The following is a 19,231-nucleotide window of genomic DNA, read 5'->3' on the forward strand; positions in this document are numbered from 1 at the left end:
GAATTAGTCAGATTTTTAAATGGGCCCTTGAAAACCAGTTTGCTATTTTCATCCCGGTCGATTTCCCAGGGTTGTGCACATCTGGGTGGGATCAGGTGACTGAGTTCTGGCCAGTGTGGATGAAAGGTATGAAGGCCACTCTCAGACCTGGCCAGGACATGTCCTGCTTGACCTTCTGTTCAGGGGTTTAGAAGTAGAGGACTTGAGATGGTGGAATCACATCTTGGAAGAAACCTAAATCCCTGAGTTTACTGCTTGCAGGAGAGTCCCCCAAGTAGGAACATACACATCATTCTTTGAATGAATGGAAACAAACCTTTGCTGTGTTAAGTCACTGGGATTCTGGGGTTGTTTGTTACAGCAGCTAGCCTATCCTACTAATACAGCTGGGGGCAGTATTAATTAACAAGGTCATTCCTTTTGGAGGGAATGGCATGAGCTAGATCCACAAATGCATGCAGAAAGGAACCAACTGCAATATTGCCACTAAAAACACAATTGTTCCCTTAGCTTATTTTCAGAATTAGAATATAATAAAACAGAGGTAGTGAGCTTATGGGTCAAATCTGTTCCTTAGAATCTTTTGTTTGGCCCAGATTGTGTTGGTCCGCACAGTATCATAAAAAGTTGAACTTGTCATTGCCAGTATTTTTAAAAGGAGAACATGTTTCTTAAGTTTTTGGTGTTTGTTTTTTTTAATCAGCTGTCCCAAGTTATTCAGATTGAATAGCATCTGATCTCTTTAAACAAAATCTGGGTTCTCTAATTTTCTACAATGCCCACCACTCCCAGCTACCTTACACCCAACCTGCTTATGTGGCCTGCCCAGTTCTGGCAGATATTTGAGTTTCCACTCCTTTTTTTTAAGTCACTGGGGATTGAGGTTGCAGGCCCATGTGTTGACTGTGTGTTTATTTTATTAGTTATCCTTATCTTGTTCAGGATATTGGCTCCATAGAAAGATATGCACTTTCTTAACATTTTCTGGTGAGAGAAAGCAAAAGTGTTCACGACGCAATTGGAAACACCACAAGCCTTTTACCCTGGATGATGCCCTCTATTTTGGGCCAATGGCAATATGGCTAGTTTAGCCATTGCAATAGAGAACAGACAATTTTATTCTGTCCATTTCTACATAAAAGAGAATATTCTCAGGAAAGATAATTTTATTTGAGTATATGCTGGAATTTGGAATGGGGGAAGGTAGGGGAGAAGCAATAACCCAGAAATATTTTCTGGATGCAATATAGTAAACTAGATCTCATTTTCAATTGTTGAGAAATGGAAATGTAGAATTATTGGGATTCCCAGAGAAAACAAGTTTCAAATTCACCAGGTTTTTTTCCCTTTCCTTTCAATTGTCACAAGAGGTATAAGTGTATTCTAAAATCCTGGGATGTGACCACACTCCAATATGGCCTAATCAAGTCAAGAAATGCAACAAAGCATCTTTATAGATAGCAGTGGGAATGAGAATGGGAGGAGATGAGGTAGTTCGTGCAAACAAATATAGTTATGATTTTATAACAAAGTAAAACAAGTAAAGCTTCCAATTGGGAAAAAATGATGCACTAACCATGTAGCCCATGATGATATTTTAATTTGTACCTCTTCTGGTGGGTATCTGTTTGCATGTTTTAATGGACAACACACTAGCCCTGGATGGTGTTTCTCATTGGGTAGAATATCAGCCTGTGCACCAAAGGGTCACGGGTTCAATTCCCAGTCAAGGACACATACCTGGGTTGCAGGTTTGATCTCTGACCTCGTTGGGGCACGTGGCCGAGGCAACCAATCCATGTGTCTCTCTCACATCGATGTTTCTCTCTCCCCTCTCCTTCCCTCACTTTCACTCTCTCTAAAAATCAATGGAAAAAATATCCTCAGGTGAGGATAACCAAAAATAAATAAATAACAAAATAAAAGTCACACCAGTGAAAATATAGGTATGCTTAAGATGTAGCTTTATAGTTGACACCTCCTAAATACCGCATCAGTTTTATCTCCCCAGTGTAAGTTTCTGAGTGACTGAATGAATGGGTGGACAAATGAATGCTGTATGAATAAATGAATGTTATAAAAGTATCAACCATACTGTACAAATCCAGCTGTCCCTAGTGTTTTCCCAAAGCAAGCCAGGAAGTCTCCTAAAATATTGATGGAAAGAGATGCCTAGGGGAACACACCTGTGTGCCTCTAAGTTATAAATAATGCTACTTTGCTCTGAGTGCCAGGAAAGATAAATTTCTGTGCTCATTGATATAAATTATTCTTCCCTCATTATGGTCTAATGAGCCAAGATTAGGAAAACCTGGATTCAGAATCTTCCACTCCAGAAAAATCAGTTAGGTGCTCATGACTTTGCTTAGCTGATTTGCTGGCCCATATTTTTACACATTTCCCCACCACCTCTATCCTCAGCTAACCAGAATGTTAATGTTCCAATCATTTATACCAGAAATTAGAGCCAGCATTGCACTTACTGGTAGCCTCATCACTCCAAATAACCCTTTTTATTTTTTAGTATCCACTCTCTACCTTCCTATTCCCTACTAAATGCTTTTAGTTTCATTACTCTGGGAAGGAAGCTTAGGAAAATGGATATCTAAAGCATAACAGAGGAGAAGTGATAGAAATTAAATGCAATATTTTGTTTTAGTGTCTGTTCTTTTGCTAATCTACAAATCTGGTTTAAGCTTTTTGTTCTATTCAATTCCATGGCAGAGCAGGTGTGAGAGCCCTGTGCCCCAAGGACATGAAATGGCCACCTATATGGAAACAAGTCATTTTTTCATAGGGATAAATTGACTCTCAAGGAAAGAAAATTTATCCTAATCAGAATATTCACTGAATTTAGGAAATAGGAACCTCAAAGGAGGCAAATAATCTTCTTCAAGGACGTAATTAACTGCAAAAGTACAGGCCTCTCATTTCTAAGAAGAAGCGTTTCTTTAGCTCCCATTATTGTGCTGTAAGGATCATGCCGGTGCCATTACAAAGGCAAAGCCAAAGGATGCACATGGTGAGACACATAAACATATAAGGTAACGAGAAGGGAAATGTTTTGCAGATCCTTGAATGTAAAAATTTACAACATCAGAAAGCATTTCTAGAAAGTACTAAAATAAGAAATACCATCTATAGGAATCTAAGCATGCTATTCAAAAACAACAGTGAGAAAAGTACTAACTGGCCAGTTTTTAAATTAGAAAAGAAGTTGTCTAACATAGTATATTTCAGATGAAAGGAAATTACAATATTTATTTTTTTAAGTTGTAAGCCACAAGGAATGACCTGCTACCCCAATACACTGCTTTTGACCTTTGGCAGAAGTCAATACTTCAGACAAACACTATGTTGATATCTATTTAGAGTAAGAAATATGCTCCTACCCCTAGGCTCTTGGGATTTTATTCTATGAATTAATAGGCATCATTAGGAAGAAGATATTCAATGCAATATTATATAATTTCAAATAATGCAAAACAGCCCAAATGTACAAGAAGAAAATGAATAACTTGCATTCTATCAAATTAATGGAACTATCAAATATAAAGTAATTATAAAGTCAATATGGCAGCATGGAAAATGTTACTGACATGATTAATAAAAAAGTCAAAATATGAAATTGCATTTACAACATGATGATTGTTACTAGGAAAAATATGCTATAGTTTCCTGATTCTATCATGTTTTCCATTTTGAGGTATAGTTTAATAACAATCATATGTAGCCGATAGATCATGTATTACTCAATCAGATCTTACAAGTTTTTAATAAAATATTAAGGTAGCATTTCTTTATTCATATATTATGTTTAAACTTTATAAACTCTTAAAACACATCACAGAAACTTAATAATCAAAAATTTTTCCAGATATATTGAGACATGACATATAATATTGTATAAGTTCAAGGTGTACACCACAATGATTTGTTATGTATATATTGCAAAATAATTTTAGTTAACATCCATTACCCCACATAGCTATTTTTTTTTCTTATGATGAGTACTTTTAAGATCTACTCTCTTAGCAACTTTCAAATATACAGTACATTATTGTCAACTATAGTCACCATGCTGTACATTACATCTCTAGAACTTATTTATCTTTTAACTGGAAGTTTATAAATTTTGGCCAATGAATGAAGGTGGACAAAATAATCAAAGTCTTGATGTAATCCATAATTAACCACCAAGTTTTAGAAGGTTGACTTTCAAGTCTCTCTAAATGACAAACTCATATATACAATTGTTATAAATATTTTTATACATACACTCTTATAGAAAAAGAGTTTGTAAATAAATGCTTAGAAACACATATAATTCTTATAAATAGTCATTTTCCCTATCTGAAAATAATCACAAAATCCAACATTTTTGTGTTTGTTGGTATAAGGCTGCTTTGTGTTCAATGGGAATGGTGGATGTCAGCATGTTTACTGGCTGGGTGGAACTGGTGGTGACTATGCCAACTGAACTTTGGGGAAACCTGCTAAGTTTCAGGTAGATGGAAGAAGAGCATGCAATCACACTGGGGACTTAGGCCACATCGGCTCAGTTCTCTCCATGCTTGGGTGGCCAGGGAGCTCTGAGGGGGCGTTCGTGTGCTTGGTGTAGTTGAATTGTTGGAGTGATCAGTCTAACACACTGGTTTCTCCAGAATGTCAGTCTGTAGGAGATGCCTAGGATGTCGCCTCTCTTGTCCCCTAGAATTCTTGGAAGGTCTGTATAAAGCCTTCTCCCACTGGGAGTACAGCCAAAGGTGCACAGGGTAAAGAGAGTGTTGGCAATGGGAGGGGGATAAGAATAGGGTACAAAATCACAAAGGGTAAAGTCCATGCCCTGGCATATTTGCACTTTATTACAGAAGAAAAATAAGTAGATGATTATAAAGCAGTGCAACTGCTGGGTCTATGGCCAGGAAGGGCATATACTTAGGCTTGACCTGAGGAACAGACCAGACAAACTTCTGGAGGAGAGACAGTGGGAAGGCAGGGTAACTAGTTATTGGGAGAAAGTGTTCCAGAAGAGGGGACAACATGTGTCAAGACCTGGTGACATGGTCAAGCATGGGTATTTGAGGAGCTGGAAGTTCCTTCCAGGGCAAACAGCTGCAATGCAGGAAAATAAATTTCATCTCTGAAATTCTAAAATTTATGCATTTTGATGTTCATTTTCTACTTATGCTCTCTGACTTACCAGATAGAAGTTTAAATCCTGCAATACTGTAATTTGTCTAAATACACAAGCATCATAGCTAGCTCAGACCATATCCCATATAAACTCTACTAATTCAATTGGATTTAGCCACGTATGCAGGAGAAAAAAATGTTTTTTTCTTATTTTTAAGAACCCTGCAATTAGCAGTCATTTTAATTGGTTCTACGAACCACACCCAATTTGGAAATCTTTAAATTGTCCAGTTATAGGAAAATGCGAAAGAGCCCAGGTATCGTCTAGTAAGAATGACCTTGGCAGTGTGGAGCAAAAACTAGCTAACCTTACTTGGAGCAGACTGGGATTCATAGGTAGAAAGGTAAACAGATACCAAAGGGTCCCCACCCTCTCAGCACTGGTCTGCTGGAGCCTGGCCCAGCTGGGTGCACCATGGGCTTTTCTTACAGAGGGACCACGTCCCCTTTTGTGGAGCAAGATGAAAGCAGTCTTGTAAGCAGGGTAAAACAATTTGGAATTGGGTGAAAAAATAGTGTGGAAGTGCCAGCTGCTAGCATCTAGCAATTTTTGAGTGTTGGGTTTGGGTGCAGACTTCCTTCTGGGGGGTGGGGGGCGCAGCACTGGTTTCAGGTCGCTTGTTACTAGGCAACTCAGAGAGTCTCTATAGCAATTTACTAGACAATCTGGGTTGCCTCTAAACATATAGAGTTGTTTTATATTTGTCAGTTAAAAATACATTAAGGTACCATGAGCATGCAGTAAAGTGCATAAAATTTAACGTACACTTTGATAAGTTCCTATATATGTTTACACTGGGGTAAACCACCACACTAAGAAAAGGATAAAAGAGAAGACAGGACAGTGAGGAAGCATAGGGGAGGATCAGGGCAAAACGGGAACAGACAACATGTGACCAGCCGACCGAATACTTCCTAGTCAGTGACAATCCAGGTTGTCTAGTATATTCCCATGTTCGGTCCATTCTAATCTTTCATTCTCCTGCTCTACTTGCCTCTACCCAGGAGGTGACAGGGTCCCCAGATTGTAGCCACGACACATCACTACCAGGCATGGGAAGTCATGGAAAAGGAGACTTACACAGATGAGCTGCTTTCCATATCTAATGCTGCAATGCAAGGGGATTTTCTGGCAAATTAGTAGCTTGGGCTGCTGTAGTAGTTATTGGTAACTTTGTATTCTGCCATGTACATTTTCCCTCTGAACCTGTCCCTCTCCAACTCTTATGGCTGAATATCATGCAGCCCTGCTTACTTGGCCACGGGCGAGGTAAGGGACACCTGTTAACTCCACCTGGACACATAAATTGTTCAGGGGCTCAAAGCAGAGTCATGAGAGCCCATTTTCAGGATTGATATGAATATTAGAAGAAAGAAGGCATCTTCTTCCTCCTGAAATCTCAAGCACTAAAGTAGCAAGTTAGAGTAGGGGTCGTATGGGTAGGTACTAGAGCCAAACTGGCTACTAAAATCCACTTCTATTCCTTATGATGACATAATTTCATAGAATGTTTTTCAGAAACAAAGGAGATAATGCTTGTTAAATGCCATTAAAATGCCAGAATGGTAGCCATTGCCAAGTTACTTTAGGCTGGATTGGTGGAGTTATTTTTGCTGCTCAGTAAGAAGCACCTGCTTGAGACCCCAGAAAGGAGCACAATATCCACAGAAGGAAGGAGAGAAAGAACTGGAGACCTGATGACCTCATTCAATGCACGGATGCAGCCTGGCCTGGAGTCACAATCTCTGCTTGGGTTGTCACATTACCTGAAGAAATACATTACTCTGGATGAAAATACATTTCCCAGTGGAATGAGTTTTGGAATCTTACAACTCTGATGCAAGATGTTAGCCAAAACTTTCTGATTCTCCTGCAGTAAAAATGCATGCCTACTCATCTCCCTACAACAGGATATGATGGGCTGCTAGGGTGAGCAAACTGCAGAAGAACCAATTCTGCCTTTATTTTCTATATTCTTAAATAATAGGCATGATTTTGATTTATTCCATGATAGCATCTATTTTCATTTTCTTTGTCAATAGTGCCCAAGTTGAAGAGTTAAGACCAAGCAAGACGGGAGAAAAAGTGTGCTTGTGCTGTTGGTTCTGCTCCTTCTGCCTTTCTAGAATAAGAAAATAAATTGTAGAGGTGGATTTATTTACCAGTAAATGTCACACTCATTAGTGAAACTCTCAACATATAGTGAGGCAGATGACTGTGCAGATGGAAAAGTGCCCAGTTCACTCTCCAATTTCCTGTCAGGATATGATCTAAAATAAATTTAGATTAATAGGCATGAATGAGTCAAAGACAAGTTTCAGCAGCACCGCTGACCTGCATACCACAGGCTGGCAGATGTGTATTTTTTATTTTGGAAAGTCAGGGTGCAGATGTTTAAAGCAAATGCATACATACTGACAATCTTTACCTTCCTGCATCCCTAAAAGCCAGGGAGAGAGTAAAAATCTGCTTAGACCAGTACGGATTCAACTTTCTAAAATAATCTTGTATCCCCCTAAAATTCAAATGGCATAAAAGACAAAAAGTGAAGATTGTAATAAATTACTGTGATATCTTTGCTTGCATTTTTCTGTCCAAAATTTCTATAATGTCATCCCCCAAGTGGTAGACTCATTATAATTTTAGGTTTCATCAATTTTCCTATATAACTAAGTCAATGCGACTAAGTCTGCCTTTCAGTATTCGGCAATTAAACATTTCTAGTATAATTAGACAAGAAACCTGTACAGCAGAATGATTATATCTGGTTCCTATATTCATTTCAAAAGTTTCCAATGAGTGCCTTTTATGCCCATATGTTATACTTTTAAAAAGTCTGTGTTGGATTCTCATAATTAAAAATTCTTCTAAACTATAAAGGCTACAAGTAATATAGTTTGACAAATGGAAAAAGGCAGGAGAGATATGAAGAAACCATATATTCAAAGATTTTATATTGTTTAGAAGGAGACATTGCACTCACATGTAATGAATATAATTTTTTTTCATTTTATATAATACTCTGTATACTCCAAAACTACACCATTTAGATTCAGAGCAAGAATTATAAAAACAATGATTTAAAAGATTTGGATGTGTATGTTGTTTAGCAATAAAGTAATTTTCAGTGATAAGTTATTTGCATTCAGGGTTAGATTTATAAAACAAGCTTATATTACTGATTAGAAGCTTAGATAATACTTTTTTTTTAATCAAGGAACAAAACACATTATCCCAAACTTTATGCTTCAGGGGACATGTAGGTCAAAAAGATAAAGTCGGTAAGGCAATATTTCATTGACTACCATTAGCTGGTACCTTAAGTTTATGAGGGGGAAAAATAGAGTAATAACCAGATTATGTTAGGACTCTTTATGAGTGTTTCAATTAAAAATATGCAACCATGATATCATCAAGCTAAAAATTTGTTCTGCATGACTGAAGCTGAGGCCCACTGCACTGACTGTATTTATACCCAATTATCAAGCTATGACCCTTGACTTCCTTTTAATGCCATCTGCCAAAATGTTGAATTAAAACTCAGCTTGAATTTCAGCCCATTTTCAGAATTCTCCTTAATGGAATGGATTTTTTTATGCTGCATGGGACAGGAGTAATGGGGTGAAGTTCTTTGCATTGGCATCCAGAGATTGAGGTCTCTTTCTCTACAATAAGACATTCTCCCCACTTGCCAAATTGGGTAAGGAAAGAGCCCAATCCCAATTAGAAGCAGACAAAAAGATTCTTTCACTTTGATCTTATAGTGAATGTTCTCCATTGGGCTAAAATAGAGAACTCCTTTGGACAGCTTCTCTTTAACTACATAGGTGTGTTTAGCAAACATGTAGCAACTACGTTCTTACTTCATTTAAGAAAAAAAAGGAGAAATATATTCAAGTAATCACAGTCTAAGCCTGTAGCAGACTATTTGAAATAAATACACAAAATAAATTATGTGTGTGATGAATTCAATTTGTACAGTAATGGATGGTTTCTTTGAGTTTAAGATTAACCTAATGTTCACAGATTTATTACTTTTTAAATTTTGCAAATTTTAAAGTAAAAAAGTAAAATTAAAATGTTTATGCACATACACAAATGATTCTTCAGTTTATATATGCATATTTTTCCAAATTTTAAAAAATCTTCACTCTAGGTTATGTTTTTATTGATGTTAGAGAGAGAGGAAGAAAGACAGACAGACAGAGAAAGAGAGATACATCAATGTGAGAGAGATCTCACATCAATTGGTTACCTCCCCTACACACTCTGACCTGGAATTGAATCCACAACCTGAGTAAGTGCCCTGACCAAGAATCAAATCTATAACATTTTGGTGTACAGGATGACACTATAACCAACTGAGCCACACTGGCCAGGGCCTCGTAGATATTTTTAAAGATCAGATTTTTATTTTTCTGTTTGTTTTGAATGATTTTCATGTCACTGAAATATTGATGCTAACTTATTCATAAAATGATAAAATCTGTCAAGCATTTTCTTTTATGGATTAATAAAATATTCATAAATTGGCTTAACGTGTATACACTGCAATGCTTCCCCAATTAATTGTGATTAGCATTTTGGTAATGACTCTATTGGCAGATTGCTAATAAATTGCCTATAATTATAATCTGCCCTTAAGTAATCAATGTTCAAATCCTTTCACTAGAAGCACTATGCCAAGGTTTACTAGTTTTGTAAAGGGAGGTTGCATCTCTCCGATCATTACATCTCTAAATCCCTTCCACAATTTGCTTTGCCCTGTCCCCGTATTTCTGACCTTCTTTAGCTAACCCACACCAGACTCTATTCTTTCCTATTGCATTCCCTGAGTAGGCTATGGGATTTCTGTTTTGCCTCTCCCTTCACTGTTGTACTAATCTAGGGATCCCCAATAACTAACAGTATCTGTCACACAGAAGATTTGTACTATCATATGAATGCTTTCCTTTCTCCTACAATTGATCTTAGGAATCAAAAGGGATTAGGGGTTTTGGTTTAGGGATTTTTGCAAAAAACATTTTTACTTCAGGTAACCTAGTTTAAAATTTCCTTTCTGAAAAGCTTTAAAATATGACTTTAAAATCATTTACTTCTTATTGATTCAGGAAGCATTTATTAGCACCTTCTACTACTGTGTTCTAGTTGCTGGGTACATATCAAATAAAGACACATGGCCCAGTCCTTAGGGAGTTTACAGTTCAATGTGTGGGATAAACAGGTCACAAAAATCTATACTAATAAAAGGGTAATATACTAATTAGACCAGGAGACCTTCCGGATGTCCTTCTGGACAAAGCCATGGTGGCAGGGCTGAGGCAGAGGTGGTTAGGGGAGATCAAGCTGGCAGGGGAGGGCAGTTGGGAGTGATCAGGCAGGTAGGGGGCAGTTAGGAGTGATCAGACCAGAAGGGGGGGCAGTTGGGGGTGAGCAGGCCAGCGGGGGGCGGGCAGTTGTGGGCAAGCAGGCTGGCAGGGGGTAGTTGGGGGCGATCAGGCTGGTGGGGGGCAGTTAGGGGTGATCATGTCAGAAGGGGGGGCAGTTGGGGGCGATCAGGCTGGCAACAGAGTGGTTAGGGGCGATCAGGCAGGCAGACAGGTGAGTGGTTAGGAACCAGAAGTCCCAGATTGTGAGAGGGATGTCCGACTGCCGGTTTAGGCCCGATCCCTGTAAACCGGCAGTAGGACATCCCCTAAGGGGTCCCAGATTGGAGAGGGTGCAGGCCGGGCTAAGGGACCTCCCCTCTTTGTGCACCGGGCCACTAGTAAATACATAATGTTAAATTGTGGTAATGCCTTGAGGGGCATGAAATAATAGTGATAGAGAATCATGGGACAGAAGGAGGAATGCATATTTCATTAAGTTTGTTTCAAAGAAAGTCTTTCTGGAGAGGTGACTTTTAGCTGAGATCTGAAGTAGGAGGAGTTAGTATATATGTATGGAGGGAGGGAGAGAGAAAGAGAGAGAAATTGAGTGAGGAGTAGGAGTTGAAGAAGGCAGGGGTTGGTTTTTTTTTAAGGTCAGGAAGGAACTTGTGAAGATCCTATTTGTACACAGAGCTTATCGAATCTTAAGAGAAAGGGGGAGTGATGAAAGGAAAGTGTGGAGGGAGAGAGACAAAGGGGAAAGATGAAGAGGGGGGTAGAAATGAAGGGAGCAGAGGAAGAAAGATTAAGAGATAGAAATGGAGGAGAGAAGGGGAAGATGGAGGGTGAAAGGTAGAAATGACAAAAAAAATAGAAAGATAGATGAGTAAATAAAGTAATGGAGGAGGAGAGATACAGCGAAAGAGATGGAGGGAGAGTGATGGAGGAAGAATATGGAAAGATGAGAATAAATTAATTGGTCTGAGCCCAGGTGCTACCCATCAAAACAAACCTCAGATTTAAGCATTGTTGGAGAAACACATTTAGGAGCAGATTCCCAGACTCTCCTCTCCCTGGCTCCCATCTCAGGGCTCTGCATGGACTCTACTTGAGAGTCTCTGGCATCTCCCAGGGTCTACCCTGACCTATTGAGGGCCAGTGAGGTATTCAGCTCAGTGTTAGTCCTGGGAGACCGATGTGTTGTTGTTTTTTAATCATCTCTGTATCATCCTTTCTCTGGGGAGTTGAAGAGTCTTTGCTAACTCTTAAATATCTTGCCTTGTGATAATAAACAAAAAATAAATTGCCTTTTGTGGCTTGTACTGTGTTACCATGGCTATGCTGGAATTGTGTTTCCCAGAAACCCCTTCCCTGTATGGTTCCTGTCTGAGTTGGCCTGAAGATGAATCTGGGGGAGCTTAGAAGGTGAACTGATGAGGTGGTCATTGCTTTCTTCAGGCTGTCACAGTCATAGCTAGAGGCACTGTCTTTGCTCTTAGTGCTCATGGCCAGCTCTTCCTCCAGACAGCCAGCCCTGTTAGCCAACGGGTCCACCAAGCTGTCCATCAGATATAGATGCACCTGTCCCTCTCTGCAATTTCTCTCCTCTCCTCTCTCCCTACGCTGCTTTTTGATTTCTACTTCCCCAGCTTCTCCAACCAGTGTATGACTTCTTAGCCCTACAACAGATCCTTTATTGTGCAATACTCATGATATTTTGCTTCCCTGGTTGAAGCTAGAATGATATATGCTCTATTATACTGAAGATAGGAAAGTCATCTTTAAGAATTTACATACATGAAAAACTACATAGGTTAGAAGTTAGTAAGCTAGTTTGAACTTTAGATAAATTTCAAGAATAAATCTAAAATGTAATTCAAGTAATATCAAATGCGTTTAATTACCATCTGACTTACAAAGCAACATGGCTGCATTCTGCATGTTGCTATCTTTGGGAAGGGCAAGTATAAAAGTAAGAGACAGGTAGATTGATCTTAACCCCAGTATTTCAGCAAGAAGATTATGATGTTGATGGGTTTAAATAACCTAATTGAAATACAGTGATAGTAAAGCCAACAGAGAAAAAATGAGAAAGCCACAAAAAAACTAAAACATTGGCAGATCCATGTTATTGTTTAAGGAGCCAAAGTATTCTCTAAGGGAAGTGCCTACATCTGATAAAAAAGTTATAAAGTATTTTGTGTCTCTTATAAATAATGCATCTTGTAATTTTGCTAACGGTGTATGTGAGTAAGAGGACAGATTTGCTTTAATATGACATACAACTAAAACTATATCAGTGGTCATTGTATGGAAACAACTCTTTTTTTTTTTTTTTCTTAGACAAAACTGTACAATTTTCTTCCTTAAATCCCCCTGGAGTAAGTGGGCCATTATAGAGGTATGTTAACACCTTCAAATCTCTGCAAAGTTAATGTCTTGAACTCTCATTGTAGCTGTTACTTTCTTCAAGAAAAATGTTGACCCCCTAGCAAAGAACATGAATGTATCAATTAATTCTAGCTCCCCAGAGACCAGAAAAAAAATTTAACTTTTAGTTTACTGAAAAGGCCTAAGGTCTAGTCTCCCATTTTCTCTAGTGGCCATTCATCTCAGAATGTCCTTAAGTCATCTTGAGCTTCAGATCCAACTCTCCATTCCTGTTTCTGCTCCTACTCCTTTCTTTTTTAAGAAACTTGTGTATCTTCTTTACTTCCTTGCAAGCACAGCAATTCTGTTATTATCCAGCATCTGCATAATTTTCACCTGTAAGATGTTTTACAATATCTAGCTTTCAAACTGGTATAACAATAATCTGTATTTTAACATATTTATTTAAAAACTAGTGTTCAGGTATTCCTGTTAAGCCATTTTGAATAGCATACGCCTATGTCAGCAATTTCCAACTTTTTCATCTCATGGCACACATAAACTAATTACTAAAATTCTGAAGCACACCAAAATAATATATTTCTTGCCAAATTGGCAAAAAAAAATAGGTATAATCTTGATTCATTCACACTGGACAGCTATTGTTGAGTTGACTGTTATTCTTTTTAATTTGACAGTCTAAGGGGGAAAAAGATCAGTGCCCCTGACTACATAGGCAGGTATTGCATGTTTTAAAAATTCTTGCAGTATATCAGTTGAATATTGCTGGTCTATATCAATAGATTGATTTTCAGCCTTTGAACATTTAAAAAATGCATTTCTTCCATCCATATTCAGTATTAAATTCCAACCTGTAGTCAGAGAAAAATCTAATAAAAGAATTCATTCTAATTTTGACTTTGATTTTTCTGAATTGTTGAAAGACTAATTCTATGCTCTGTTGTAACATTGAGGAGAAAACTCTTTATCTCAGCATCCAAATGGAAAGTAAGTACAGCTGACAGGTTCCAGAGATGAGCATTCTAAACTGGATTTTTTTAAAAATAAAAAATAATAACAATGAGCCACCCCCCCCACACACACACACACACCTAAAAGAAATTCTTAGTGTTGGTTCTTTTAAAGATACTTGTTTTGGGGAAAACTTTCAGTTTTATACATAATACTGACTCTTTTAAAAATAATAGAGGTGTTTATTCTTTTGATAGAAAAATAGAAAAGCAATGTCACTCCAAACAACCACCTCTCAGGAAGAAAGCTTCTACAGAAGTACAACAGATTCTGAAGTTTCTATGTGAATTTGACAAATTCTGAATGCAAAGGAGATAAAAAGTATTATGTAGAGAATATAAAGCATAAAATACTGCTGGTACAGAAATATCTGATTGTACCATTTACTACACTAGGAAGATATTTACTCTCTCTAAGGTTTGAATCCTTGTTTGTTAAAAAATTGGTAATGCTCTGTTATATTTTGAAGAATAAAATGAGTTAATAAATGTGAATTTACAAAAAAAGAACCCACATGGATTTTCTTCTTCTTACTGAATATATCCTTTTCTACTTGGAGAAGAAAATGTAAATTAGCGAGATAATACCAATATCCAGATGGTGATTTTAAGAGAAGTGGTAATATACTGACTCTTTTCTTTGCCAAGCCATATCCTTATTCCAGCTTCTTTTTATGTTTACTAATAGTCCACATACAATGACATGAAAAATTTGTATCTGCCCTGAAAAATGTGTGTCTCTTCAGTATAAATGCATACACACACACACACACACACACACACACACACACACACACACAGAGATGTATATAGTAGACTGTAGATTTGGGGCACATGAAACTAGATATCAGGTCAAATTAAGCACAGACAATTCAATATTTTTTTATAGCTGTCATAGATCAGAAATTAATAATAATTTACTTATTAAGCAAAATATGGACTCAATTTTAAATACATACAGAAAAACCCTATCAGATAAATATAAGGGGTTTAAGTTGTTCTACTGATATTTTTCTCCTTAACTAGAAAATAAAACACATGGGGAAGATATGAGGGAATGAGGTTATGTTTATTTTTTCCTGTTCATACCTGTCCAAAATAAGAACTCATTCACTTTTTATAAAATATGTTTTTATTGATTTTAGAAAGAAAGGAAGGCAGAGGAAGAAAGAGTGAGAAACATCAATGTGAGATAGAAGTATTGATTAGCTGCCTCCAACACACCCCCTACTGGGGATCAAGACTGTAACCCAGGCACGTGCCCTGACCAGGAATTGAAGAGCCACCTTTAGGTACATGGAATGAACATTCAACCAACTGAACCACACCAGCCAGGACTCATTCTTTTTTTTTTTTTTTTAAATAAATAGGTGACTCAGGCTTGACACTAAACGAGGTTCCAAAAACAATGGGGTCAAATGACAAATAAGACTAATATTTATTTAGCAAAATGTATATTTCTCTATTAGACTCTTGAAATAAATCAAATTTAGAAATCTGCCTGATCCTGCAACAGAATGGTCTTAAGATGTTTTTAATGGGCTTGTTAGTCTTAAACTGCCTTTTCTGGATGAGTTGATCAGATGCTCCATTGCTTTCTAATGAGCCAGCCAGAAAGGTATTAGGCCTAGAAGGACTGGGCATGCTGACCAGGATCCCTTTCAAGAATATAAAACTAAAGGCCACAAATCTGAACATTTGATGCACTTGAACTCATAAAACTCCCAGTGATTTCATATTGTATTTCTAAAAAACTTCTGCCATCCTACCATGGTTAAGATTTAGGAAGAGAAGCAATAAACAATTGATTCCATAACATCCATTTTGGAACCATAAATTGGGAGCCAGAAAACCTCCCCTTAAGCACAACACAAGCTTGGGGGTATGGAAAGCTAATTAGATACTTAAGAGTCACTTGGAGCACTAAGTAAGCTTAGACAGTATATTTAACTCTGGCCTCAGAAATTGGAGACAGGTTTCTGAGTTTCCCACCCCAAACAACCACCAAAGTATAACCCTCTACCAAAATATATGACTAATTTGAGCACCATAATCACTTAAAAGTTTTCCTGCTCATTGCTATTGTATTTCCTTTAATCCAAAGGGCAAACAACAGAAGTGATTTCTTGGGATAGTGGGTGGTGGGAAGTTGCCAAAGGGCATGAGATCACTCTAGAAGGTTTGTTTTATTTCATTTTCATAAAAATTTCATGGTTTAACTTAGATTGTGTTAATAGGTTGGAAAAGGGGGTGATAGAAAGGTAGAGATAGAAAGTAGAAAGCTGTATATTTCCTCAGTTCTCATTCAACATCATTATAGTCTCCAGGGCTTTTGTTTAAATGGAAGAACTTTCAATGATCCATAATACTAAACACTGAACTAATTTCAAATATTCAAAACTAATGGATTTTTGATACTGAATGAAAAAGTTTTAATTAAAATTAAAGGTTCTAATGGGTAATAACATACCTGCCTATAGATCTGCATATGTTTAATGTATGTTTATTATATAAAAGTGTTATTTTTCTTTCCTTTAAATCCAACATCTGAAAGTCTGCAGTGACTCTAACTGCTCTTGGACTACATCTTCACCCAGAACTTGGCTGACAAGATGTTGTTGAGTGGTGCCTAGCCAAACGCCTATTTGCACCTTGGACTAAAATGAAAAATCACCCCCAAAGAAAAGATTTCTTTAACTGCCAACTGTCCTTCTAAGTAGTCCTCCCTGATATTCTCTCATGCATTCCTCTTTATCTCCTTACCATCTAAAATAGACAGTAATTGTGCACTTTTATTTATCGTTTTTTGTTTATCTATTTAATATGTTTTCCTTTCCTTAATCCCCATCCACCCCAGATTAAAAGACCCAAGTGAACAGTATGCATGTCTGTTTGATTCTCTACCATACACTCAGTGTCTAGCACATAGTAGGCATTCATACTTATTTGTTGAATTAAAGTGGTTGTACAAAAAAGAACATTATATAGTATCTAATAGAAATTCAGTCTATCCATTAGTAAATTGATGCCTAAAGAAGTTAAATAATATCATGATCCAAGTTCATATACATTATTAAAAGACAGATACAGCTTTATAGACATAGATAACAGCTAACATTTCTATAGTACTTACTATATCTAGACCCTCTTACATATATATGATTAGGTCTTACCCACTGCAATCTACTACTTCTCATAAAGATAACGGACCTAAATAGATACTTTTCGAAAGAGGACATAAGGAAGGCCAAAAGACATATGAAAACATGCTTAAAGTCACTAATCATCTGAGATATGCAAATCAAAATGACAATGCAGTACTATTTCACACCTGTCAGAATGGCTATCATCAACAAATCAACAAATGGCAAGTGCTGGTGAGAATGCTGAGAAAAAGGAACCTTCTTGCACTGCTGGTGGGAATGCAGACTGGTTCAGCCACTGTGGAGAACAGTATGGAGTTTCCTCAAAAAACTAAAAATGGAACTCCCCTTTGATCCAGTGATCCCACATCTAGGAATATATCCCAAGAAACTAGAAACACCTATCAGAAAGGATATATGCACCCCTATATTCATAGCATCACAATTTACCATAGCTAAGATTTGGAAACAGCCTAAGTGCCCATCAGCAGATTAGTGGATTAAAAAACAGTGGTACATCTACACAATGGAATACTACACTGCTGTAAAAAAGAAAGAACTCTTACCATTTGCAACAGCATAGATGGAACTGGAGAGCATTATGCTAAGCGAAATAAGCCAGTCAGAGAAAAATAAATATCACATAATCTCACTTATTTGTTGAATATAATGAACAACATAAACTGATGAACAAAAACAGATCCAGAGACAGAAAAGCATCGATCAGACCATCAAACCTCAGAGGGAATGTAGGGGAGGGTGGGGGTAAGGGGAAGAGATCAACCTAAGGTCTTATATGCATGCATATAAGCCTAACCAATGGACACAGACACCAGTGGGGTGAGGGGCATGAGTGGGGGGTGGTGGGGGGCAATGGGGGAATAAGGACACATATGTAATACCTTAATCAATAAAGAAAAAAAAATAAATGAAGGCAAATTGAAATATCTTTCTTCTTATATTGGTATAGAAAGAGATATGGATAGATTTACATGTAGACCTTTTATTAGTCTCTCATTTCTGGCTCTCTTCCCTTTCTCTGTATCCACTTCTGTTAATGGACTCATTAACAAATAAAACTTTAAATTTGTCACCTATAGCTTCTTCTTAAATCACTAAGATCTGCCATTTTTCTCCCATTTGTCCTCTCTCTCCTTTATCATCTAAAATAGAAATTATGTCACTGTCAGTGCCCACACTTGGAGGCATGTTTTCTTACTACTGCTCTGGACAATTGCAAGAGCCTCCTTACTATCTCCTTATTCCCATCTTTTTTCAGCCACCCCATTCTATACACCCTGCCAACATATTAGAAGGTTCCATTTGCCTCTAAAATGCAGTTCAAACTTTATCAGGATATCCAGTGACTCTCCATGCCCTGGTCTCTACTTAACATTCTAATTTATCTCTAACCTGTTTCTTTCATGCACCTTTGTTCCTATTAAACCATCACAATCCTTAGGATTTCTATCTACACTGCTTTGCTAACTTATTTATTTTCTTTATTTTTTATATTTTAATTTTTTCTTTATTGATTAAGGTATTACATATGTGTCCTTATTCCCCCATTGCCCCACCCCCTGACTCATGCCCTAACTTACTTCATCTTCTTGAAATAACTCTCTTCTCTCAGTATTTTTCCTATATAGAAAAGTCAATTAATATGTCCAGAATCCAAACTTTCCCAGTACCTTCAGCTAGAATTTAGTATCTTTCTCTCCTGTTCTCTTAGAGTAATTAGCTTGCACTTTATTAGACCAATCTGCATATTGGTGTATTATGTGAGTGTGTGTGTGTGTGTGTGTGTGTGTGTGTGTTATAAAAACTCTGCTAGATTATAAAATCCCTTAAGACAGGGGAACTGAACCACCTGGTGACTTGCATGGTAGAAATATGATTCATTCTCCCATACAAGTCAATACTGGGCTTTTTAAAAGAAAGGATTGGCTGCTTCTTCCCTTTGGTCTCCCAAAGAATAAAGCAAATGACATTTTTCTCTTACCTTCCCCAAATAGTGAATTACAAAATAACCCTTAACTTATCCTGCCAAAGAGTGTTTCAATCACTATATTTTTGCATCAACTCACAGAGTTGCATATCTTTAAAAACCAAGATATAAGA

The 19,231-nt window shown here is 37.3% G+C and overlaps 1 protein-coding gene across 5 annotated transcripts in view; it reads right to left on the reverse strand.

The window, feature by feature from the left end:
- The window catches only part of MACROD2 (mono-ADP ribosylhydrolase 2), a gene marked incomplete at its 3' end in the record, with an annotated part of 1,993,251 nt that overhangs the window by 858,126 nt on the left and 1,115,894 nt on the right, over positions 1–19,231 (reverse strand). The gene's annotated exons all lie outside the window — the stretch shown is intronic.

The sequence above is a fragment of the Cnephaeus nilssonii genome, assembly GCF_951640355.1.
Source record: "Cnephaeus nilssonii genome assembly, chromosome: 11".
Taxonomy (NCBI): domain Eukaryota; kingdom Metazoa; phylum Chordata; class Mammalia; order Chiroptera; family Vespertilionidae; genus Cnephaeus; species Cnephaeus nilssonii.